Genomic DNA, 9,256 nt, shown 5'->3' on the forward strand with positions numbered 1-9,256 from the left:
CTGGATCTCAGCTCACTGCAAGCTCCACCTCCCGGGTTCACGCCATTCTCCTGCCTCAGCCTCCTGAGTAGCTGGGACTACAGGCGCCCGCCACCGTGCCCGGCTAGTTTTTTTTTTGTATTTTTAGTAGAGACGGGGTTTCACCGGGTTAGCCAGGATGGTCTCGATCTCCTGACCTTGTGATCCGCCTGTCTCGGCCTCCCAAAGTTCTGGGATTACAGGCTTGAGCCACTGTGCCCGGCCCTCTTTTTAAAATCTTACACAAGGGCCGGGCATGGTGGCTCCTGCCTATAATCCCAGCACTTTGGGAGACCAAGGCAGGTGGATCACCGGAGGTCAGGAATTTAAGACCAGCCCGGCCAACATGGTGAAACCCCATCTCTACTAAAAATACAAAAATTAGCCGGGCATGGTAGTGTATTCCTGTAGTTCCAGCTACTCAGGAGGCTGAGGCAAGAGAATCGCTTGAACCCGGAGGTGGAGGCTGCAGTGAGCCGAGATCACGCCACTGCACTCCAGCCTGGGTGACAAAAGCGAGACTCAGACTCAAAAAAAAGGAAAAAAAAATCTTACACAAAAACCCCCGAAATCACGAAGTGGTGTGTGTGAGTTTATACACACACACACCTTTTTTTCATTTTCTGGAGACAGTGTCTCACTTGGTTGCCCAGGGTAGATAGACTGCAGTGTAGTGCTGTGATCACAGCTCACTGTAGCCTCAATCCCTCAGGCTCAGGTGATCCTCCTGCCTCAGCCTCCCAAATAGCTAGGACTATAGGCATGTGTTACCACCCCCAGCTAAATTTTAAAATTTTTTTGTAGAGACAGGGGTCTTGCTATGTTGTCCAGGCTGGTCTTGAACTCCTGAGCTCAAGCAGTCCTCCCACCTTGGCCTCCCAAGGTGCTGGGATTACAGGCCTAAACCACCTCACCAAAGCCTGTATTTTTTCTTGATGTTAATAATTGAAACTTGTATTCGATTTTTAAAATAATGTTAATTTTGGGGGAAACTATTTAATAATACTATAAATTAGGGCAACAACTCTTCAACCTCTGCCAAGAAGACCCCTCGCAAACCGCTTTTTTTTTTTTTTTTTTTTTTTAGATAAGAGTCTCACTCTATTACCCAGGCTGGAATGCAGTAGACCAATCATGGCTCACTCTAACCTTGGCCCCCCAGGTTCAAACAATCCTGCCACCTCAGCCTCTCAAGTAGCTGGAACCACAGAAGTGTGCCACCACGCCTGGCTAATTTTTTGTATTTTTGGTAGAGACAAGGTTTGCCATGATCCCCAGGCTGGTTTTGAACTGCTGAGCTCAAGTGATCTACCCGCCTCAACCTCCCAAAGTGCTGGGATTACAGGCATGAGCCACCATGCCCAGCCGCAAACCAGTCGTAAGCACAAGATTACTGATCAACCAAAATCAAAGTCTAATAATTAATATCGGTACCTTTCCCTTCAAATACGTAAAAACAAATGGCAACTGCAAAACTAAAACTAAATTATAATGAGGACCAGAAATTTTAATATGTTTCAATTCTATACATTTTAAGTGTTTAGAATAAAAACTCAGAACTTCATCTAAGATAATTCTAACAAGTTAAAGCTCACCCACAAACTGTAATTAAGTTTTTGGTGGAGAAGGTGCAAGGGATAAACTCTGTCTTTCCCTCAGATAATTACATTGTCTACATGTGTAATTATCAGTTTGCAACTAGAACCTGGAACCTGCCTGTTTTAAAATATAATTTTAAACAAAAGTATGAAGGAAAGTTTTTAAAACTATACCAAGAGGAATAGTTTGGAGAATGAAAGCAAGTGTTTCTCAGTAATTAGTTCCATTCTAAAGATAAATACCGGCCGGGCGCGGTGGCTCAAGCCTGTAATCCCAGCACTTTGGGAGGCCGAGACGGGCGGATCACGAGGTCAGGAGATCGAGACCATCCTGGCTAACACGGTGAAACCCCGTCTCTACTAAAAAATACAAAAAACTAGCCAGGCGAGGTGGCGGGCGCCTGTAGTCCCAGCTACTCCGGAGGCTGAGGCAGGAGAATGGCGTAAACCCAGGAGGCGGAGCTTGCAGTGAGCTGAGATCCGGCCACTGCACTCCAGCCTGGGCGACAGAGCAAGACTCCGTCTCAAAAAAAAAAAAAAAAGATAAATACCTTAGAGTTCCCAGCGCTTTTCTGTAAAGATCCTGGAACAGGGTGCAGCTAGACACATATCAAAATCTGATTAACAGCAGAAAATATTCTGTGACTTCAGTCCACCACCAACTAGCCTCTGAGTCATCCTGTAGAATTCACTCCAGTCTCTGACTATTATGAGAAAATTACCATAACCAAATGGTTCCTTATCACAAAACCAGGGACCTATGTGTATGTATTCACCCCTGGTCAAAACATACCTAAAACGGCCGGGCGCGATGGCTCATACCTGTAATCCCAGCACATTGGGAGGCTGAGGTGGGTGGATCACTTGAGGTCAGGATCACTTGAGATCATTTGAGTCAGCCTGGCCAACATGGTGAAAACCCATCTCTATTAAAATACAAAAATTAGCCGGGCGTGGTGGGAGGCACCACTTGAACTTGGGAGGTGGAGGTTTCAGTGAGCCAAGATCAAGCCACTGCACTCCAGCCTGGGCGACAGAGCGAGACTCTATCAAGGAAGGAAGGAAGGGAGGAAGGGAGGAAGGGACGAAGGGAGGAAGGAAGGAAGGAAGGAAGGGAGGAAGGGAGGAAGGGAGGAAGGGAGGAAGGGAGGAAGGGAGGAAGGAAGGAAGGGAGGAAGGGAGGAAGGGAGGAAGGGAGGAAGGGAGGAAGGGAGGAAGGGAGGAAGGAAGGAAGGGAGGAAGGGAGGGAGGGAGGAAGGGAGGAAGGGAAGATCTAAAACTTCTGGGACAGATATAGCAAACTAATAGTCATACACTGGCTTTTTAGATCTTTGGAAGTACAGAAGGTGGCAGGAAGAGTAGGTGGGAAAGATGGGTAAGTAGCAGCTTGAAAGCTGGCTTTCAGTTAGCAATTACCTTGAGTTAAAGCTCAAACAAACCAAACATGGAGAAATATGGATAGTTCCAAAACTGCAGGCTATGATAAACTTGAATTTAGCATTTTTATTTCTTTTAAAAGCTTGCAGATGACCATGAGAAGTTCAGATCTCAGTCATTTTTTGATAAAAATATTCAATCTGTCTCTGGATTTGCTCTGAAGCATAACTAAATTTAAGTGTCTAGCCCAGCAAGGCTGCACATGCCTGTAATCCTAGCACTTTGGAAGGGTGAGGTGGGAGGATTGCTTGAGGCCAGGAGTTCAAGACCAGCCTGGGCAACAGAGCAAGACCCCTGCCACCTAAATAAATAAATAATACATTTAATTGTCTAGTTAGCTTTTACCCTAAGTGCAAGTGCAAAAACTCCAAGATCTTCCAAGACTCAATCTGAGCAATAGCATGAGCTTTGAGCTGCCCCCCTCCCAAAATAGGTACCCTCAATACGGGATCCAGAGCTACAGAGAAAAAAGGACTATAAGGGGGAATCTATTTTGTGGCCAGCACTGGACTAGCTTAAAAGAGTAAAATTTGTCTTCCTATGTTCTTTCAGACACTTCACAGCTATGTCAGTATAAACAGAGCTCTTCCAACGCCTGTCATCCTCTCCAACAATAAAAAGGAAATGGGCACTGGCTCTTTCTTTCTTTCTTGTTTGTTTGAGACAGAGTTTCGCACTGTAGGCCAGGCTGGAGTGCAGTGGCACGATCTCGGCTCACTGCAACCTCCACCTCCTGGGCTCAAGCAATTCTCCTGCCTCAGCCTCCCAAGTAGCTGGGATTACAGGCATGTGCCACCATGCCTGGCTAAGTTTTGTATTTTTAGTAGAGAAAGGGTTTCACCATATTGGCCAGGCTGGTCTCAAACTCCTGACCTCAGGTAATCCACTCACCTCGGCCTCCCAAAGTACTGGGATTACAGACGTGAGCCACTGCGCCCAGCCAGCATTGGCTTTTTCAAGAGGGATACAGCTTTTTTGGTAGGTTTGTCCAAGGGGTCTTCCAGTGCTTCTTTAACCGTATACTCCTGAATCAGTGGCAAAGATTCTGTCTAGGTTAAAAGGCAGTCCTGGCAGGATCAAGCTACCACAGGTAGGGTGTAGCTGTGTTTGAGATGCAGCCATTGATGGTCATGACCACGCTATATTTGGGAGAAAGCTAGCCATGGAAAATGCCAACTCTGCCCCTTTGCCTGAGCCAATCACTCCAATGTTTGGACCTTTGACCTGAAGACTGAAGAAAAAGAAGGCAAACACGGAAAGAGACAAAGGAAAAATGAAGCATAATTGTTAATGGGATCACCAAAGTCCTCAATAAAGGAGAGTCTTTTTCTTTTTTTGAGACGGAGTTTTGCTCGTTGTCCAGGCTGGAGTGCAATGGCGCAATCTGGGCTCACCGCAACCTCTGCCTCCCAGGTTCAAGCGATTCTCCTGCCTCAGCCTCCCAAATAGCTGGGATTACAGGCATGTACCACCAAGTCGGCTAATTTTGTATTTTTAGTAGAGATGGGGTTTCTCCATGTTGGTCAGGCTGGTCTCGAACTCCTGACCTCAGGTAATCCACCTGCCTTGGCCTCCCAAAGTGCTGGGATTACAGGCGTGAGCCACCATGCCAAGAAAGTCTTTCATGAAGTTATCAGACAGCTCTAGTATTTATTTATTAATTCAACAGATATTTGTTACAGATATTTTCCAACCCATTAATAACACTTGCGTTATTCACTCTCTTCTGGAGTAATTCATTCATTTCTCTCATACCACTCACCTTTGGGTGACTTTGCACAAATTTAACTGCCTCTTCAAAGTAATCTAAATTTAAGTCTTTCATGACTGGAGGTAAATCTTCATAGCCGAAAAATGGCAAAGCAGAGTAGCAAAACCTCAACGAGCCAGGAGACTTGCTCAAGATTCACTTAATCCTCCATCACCAAATATAACAATGAGACCAGGAAAAGGACCATCACCTATAACCCAGGAAAGGGAATGAATCTTGGGTTAGATGACAGAACATTTAATGGACTATAGTACCTAGCCAACATTTTCTAAATAAAAATTTGATCATATAATTTATCTTATTTAAAAAAAACTACCTACTCACTTTGAAAAGAAAACATCTGTTTTGGTGGAAATGGATTTATTATTGTGGTTGAAATAGATATTTATTTGAGCTATTTTGAAGCTATAAATGTAAAAATATTTTTTTATTTTTTTCCCTGTGAGTTAACCATGGTAAATGAAAATAAGAAAAGAAAGAAAGAAAAATCGCATCAAATATGTGGAAGGTGTTTTGGTTTGAAGTACAAGTCCTGATAAGTCTAAGCAAATAGTTATGCAGGCTTTGAGTTATATAAGAATAAAAATCTCCTTCTTTATTTTTTTCTCTTTTGAGATAGGGTTTCACTCCCATAGCCCAGGCTGGAGTGCAGTGGCATGGTCTGGACTCATTGCAACCTCCACACCTCCCAGGCTCAAGCAATTCTTGTCCCCTACCGCACCCTGCTAATTTTTGTAGAGACAAGGTTTCCGCCATGTTGGCCAGGCTGGTCTCGAACTCCTGACCTCAGGTGATCCACCCACCTCAGCCTCCCAAAGTGCTGGGATTACAGGGGTAAGCCACTGTGCTGGCCAGATGTCTGCTATTGTTTGTTCGTTTGTTTGTTTGAGAGGCGGAGTCTTGTTCTGTTGCCCAGGCTTAGGTGCAGTGGCATAATCTCAGCTCACTACAACCTCTGCCTGCCAGGTTCAGGCAATTCTCCTGCCTCAGCTTCCCAAGCAGCTGAGACTACAGGCGTGTGCCACCACACCCAGCTAATTTTTGTATTTTTTAGTATAGATGGGGTTTCACTACATGTTGGCCAGGCTGGTCTCAAACTCCTGACCTCAGGTGATCTGCCCGCCTCAGCCTCTCAAAGTGCTGAGATTACAGGCGTAAGCCGCCATGCCCGGCTGGATGTCTGGTTTTTAGAATGAGATTTTTAAAGCCAGGTGCAGTGGCTCATGCCTGTAATCCCAGCACTTTGGGAGGCCGAGGTGAGCCGATCATTTGGGTCGGGTGTTGGAGACCAGCCTGGTCATCGTGGTGAAACCCCAAAAACCCGTCTCTACTAAAAATACAAAAAACTAGCTGGTTGTGGTGGTGCATGCCTGTGATCCCAGCTAGTCAGGAGGCTGAGGTGGGAAAACCACTTGAACCTGGGAGGCAGAGGTTGCAGTGAGCTGAGATCGGGCCGCTGCACTCTAGCCTTAGCGACAGAGTGAGACTACGTCTCAAAAAACAAACAAAGAATCAAAAAACAAAAAGAAACCCAGACATCCAAATTTAAAGGGCCCTTTGATTTCTCAATAAATTTAAGATACAGTCAGAGTCACCCAAATCCATAATTCAACAGGGATTAAACTATTTTAAAGGTCTAATGAAGGTGTACTATAAAGTGAACTACATGTGTGAAGAGATACTAAACTGTCAAACTAATATCCTCCCAACGTTGGTCTATTATTTCTCTTTCAACATTCGTATTGGGGATGTTTTATTCCTTCACTATTCCAAGAGAATAATTTATCGGCCAGTTGTTTCCTGGTATTTTTCGGATATATTCCTTTGTTATTCCAATTAAAGTAAAAGTGGCTGGGCTGGGTGGTGAGATCCTGTAGTCCCAGCTACTCGGGAGGCTGAGGTGGGAGAACTGCTTCAGCCCCGGAGGGGAGGTTGCAGTGAGCCATGACAGCGCCACTGTACTCTAGCCAGGGTGGCAGACTGAGACCCTGTCTCAAATAATAATAATAATTTTTAAAAAGCCAGGCTCAGTTGTGTGTGCCTGTAATCCCAGTACTTTGAGACGCTGAGGTGGGAGGACTGCTTCAGGCCAGGAATTCAAGACCAGTCTGGGCAGCATAGCAAGACCCCATCTCTAAAAAAACAAAAAGGTTAAAATGAGGCCATGTACGCCTGTAATCCCAGCATTTTGAGAAGATGAGGTGGAAGGATCACTTGAGCCCAGAAGTTCGAGACTGTAATAAGCTACCATGGTGCCACTGCACTCCAGCCTGTGTGACACAGCAAGACCTAGTCTCTAAAAAAATAAGAATTTAAAAAAGAAAGATGGCTGGGTGTGGTGGCTCACACCTGTAATCCCAACACTTGGGGAGGCTAAGGTGGGAGGATCGCTGGAGCCCACGAGTTCAAGACCAGCCTGGGCAACGTAGGGAAACACCGTCTCTACTAAAAATACAAAAAATTAGCCGGGTGTGGTGGTGGGCGCCTGTAGTCCCAGCTACTCGGGAGGCTGAGGCAGGAGAATGGCGTGAAGCCGGAAGGCAGAGCTTGCAGTGAGCCGAGATCACGCCACTGCACTCCAGCCTGGGCGACAGAGTGAAACTCTGTCTCAAAAATAAATAAATAAATAAATAATTTACCTGGGTGGCACATGCCTGCTGTCCCAGCTACTCTACTCTGAAGGCTGAGGTGGGAGGACGCTTGGGCTCAGGAGGTTGAGACTGCTGTAAGCAAACAGAAGCACTTAATGCTAGAAATTTTGCAGCAATCTTATGCTTAATATAGAAAACACGCAGGGTGTATGCTCCTAAGGAATAGCGTATGCAGCACTAGGACTCTGGCAGGTGAGCGGCTGGCAGAAGAAAGGTGCATGAGCAGATGAAATTTAGATCCTAGCCACCATTTAGAGGAATGAATGTTCCACTTGATGTCTAGGAGACAAAATAAGGGATTAAGGAGCTCGCTTTGTTTTCAGATGACAAACCAGCTAGCAAAGCAAGCCAGCTTTCCTAAACCAGCCAGTCGATTCCCTCACTGTGCTGCCAGGCACTCTGCGGAAAAGGGCCCCGAACCTGATGGCAGCAGGAAGACACCCCGCAGGCGGCCGGCTAGCAGGCGCGCGGCGCAGCTCGGGGGTAGAGAACCAGCGCTGCACCTGGGCCGAGGCCAGCGCCGGATCCAGCGGCGCCGCCTACTGCAGCGGCGTTAGGTGGACGGTTACCTCCACTTTGAGGGGGTTTTTCAAGGCGGCCCTCGGCATTCGACTGAGGCATGGATCCTTCGAAGCGGCCGGCATGAGGCTCCACAGGAGCCCCATGGGCCCCACGCCCGTGAAGTCGCCGCCCAGAGCCAGGTCCCTGGCCAGGGCCAGCCCCTCGCCGCTGTCCACCTCGTAGTGGACGAGGGAGTGGAAGAGGTAGCCTCGGTGGCGGACGCCCGACACTCTCAGGGTCACCCGGTCCCCGAAGCCCAAGCCTTCTGCTTTCATATCCGGGCGCTTGTCGGCCAGCCCAGTCTTGGGCGTGACTGTCAGGCCTTTTGGGAGAAAAGGGACGATGTGAATATCGGCCTCCAGGTCTGGAGGGGGACCCCAGAGGCTCGGAGCGCTGCCCAGGCCGCCCTCCACTTCGTGCCGGGACCGTTGTGGCTTTGACCTCCGCCAACGTCGAGGCGGCCTGGCGCTGGCGGCCGAGGTTCCGCGCTGAGGAGGAGGGAGGAGTGGGGCCCGGCCTGGCAGGGCGTGGCCCCGTGGGGCAAAACCCTGCAGGGCCACGTGATGGGACCTGGGCTGTTCCCTGCGGCGCCACTTAGCAACGGGCTGCAAGAAGAGGCGACTTCGGAGGGCCCAGGGTCCTTTGAGCTCCTAGAGGTCCCGTGTGGAACCGTCTGGAAGAGGCAGGATCCCCTCGCGAGTTTACCCTGGACGTGTGGCGAATAAAAAGCATTTTTAACAGAAAGTGCCGACCTCTGGCCTCCTCTGAATTCCCGCACTGGCCACCAGGGGTCACTATTCCCTAAACTTGATTGAAGGAGGCCAAGTGTGCTAGGCTCCGAACAAATTCCTTTCCTCCCTTTTAAGTAACCTTTGTCCTGGATTAAGAAAGCCTGTCAAGGTTAAAGTTTAAACGTTTCCGATGAGATACTGAATTGAACTATAAAATAGTAGAGATTGATAATAGAAACTGGTGGAGAGACACTTCCCAAACTTGAATGCCAGCAAAGACCTAAAACGACCCCAGCGGGACATAGGGGATGAGCGCAGGAGGGAGCATACATTTTGCTTTTTCATTCAGAAAACGGAACTACAGGGCAGCCCGCAGTGGCTCAGGCCTGTAATCCCAGCACTTTGGGAGGCCGAAGTGGGTGGATCACGTGAGGTCAGGAGTTCGAGACCAGCCTGGCCAACATGGTAAACCCAGTCTCTACTAAAAAT

General features: G+C 47.8%; 1 protein-coding gene across 2 annotated transcripts in view; it reads right to left on the reverse strand.

The window, feature by feature from the left end:
- Positions 1 to 8,498, reverse strand: part of DNAL1 (dynein axonemal light chain 1) — a 59,681-nt gene extending 51,183 nt beyond the window's left edge. For both annotated transcript variants that reach the window (XM_023183443.2, XM_023183453.2), the window contains exons 1-2: positions 8,045 to 8,498; positions 4,816 to 5,014 (exon numbers count right to left, since the gene is read on the reverse strand). The gene's annotated coding sequence lies outside the window, so the exon portion shown is untranslated. The remainder of the gene's footprint in view (positions 1 to 4,815; positions 5,015 to 8,044) is intronic.
- Between the last annotated feature and the right edge of the window lie 758 nt (positions 8,499 to 9,256).

The sequence above is a fragment of the Piliocolobus tephrosceles genome, chromosome 6, assembly GCF_002776525.5.
Source record: "Piliocolobus tephrosceles isolate RC106 chromosome 6, ASM277652v3, whole genome shotgun sequence".
In the NCBI taxonomy this organism is placed as follows: Eukaryota; Metazoa; Chordata; class Mammalia; order Primates; family Cercopithecidae; genus Piliocolobus; species Piliocolobus tephrosceles.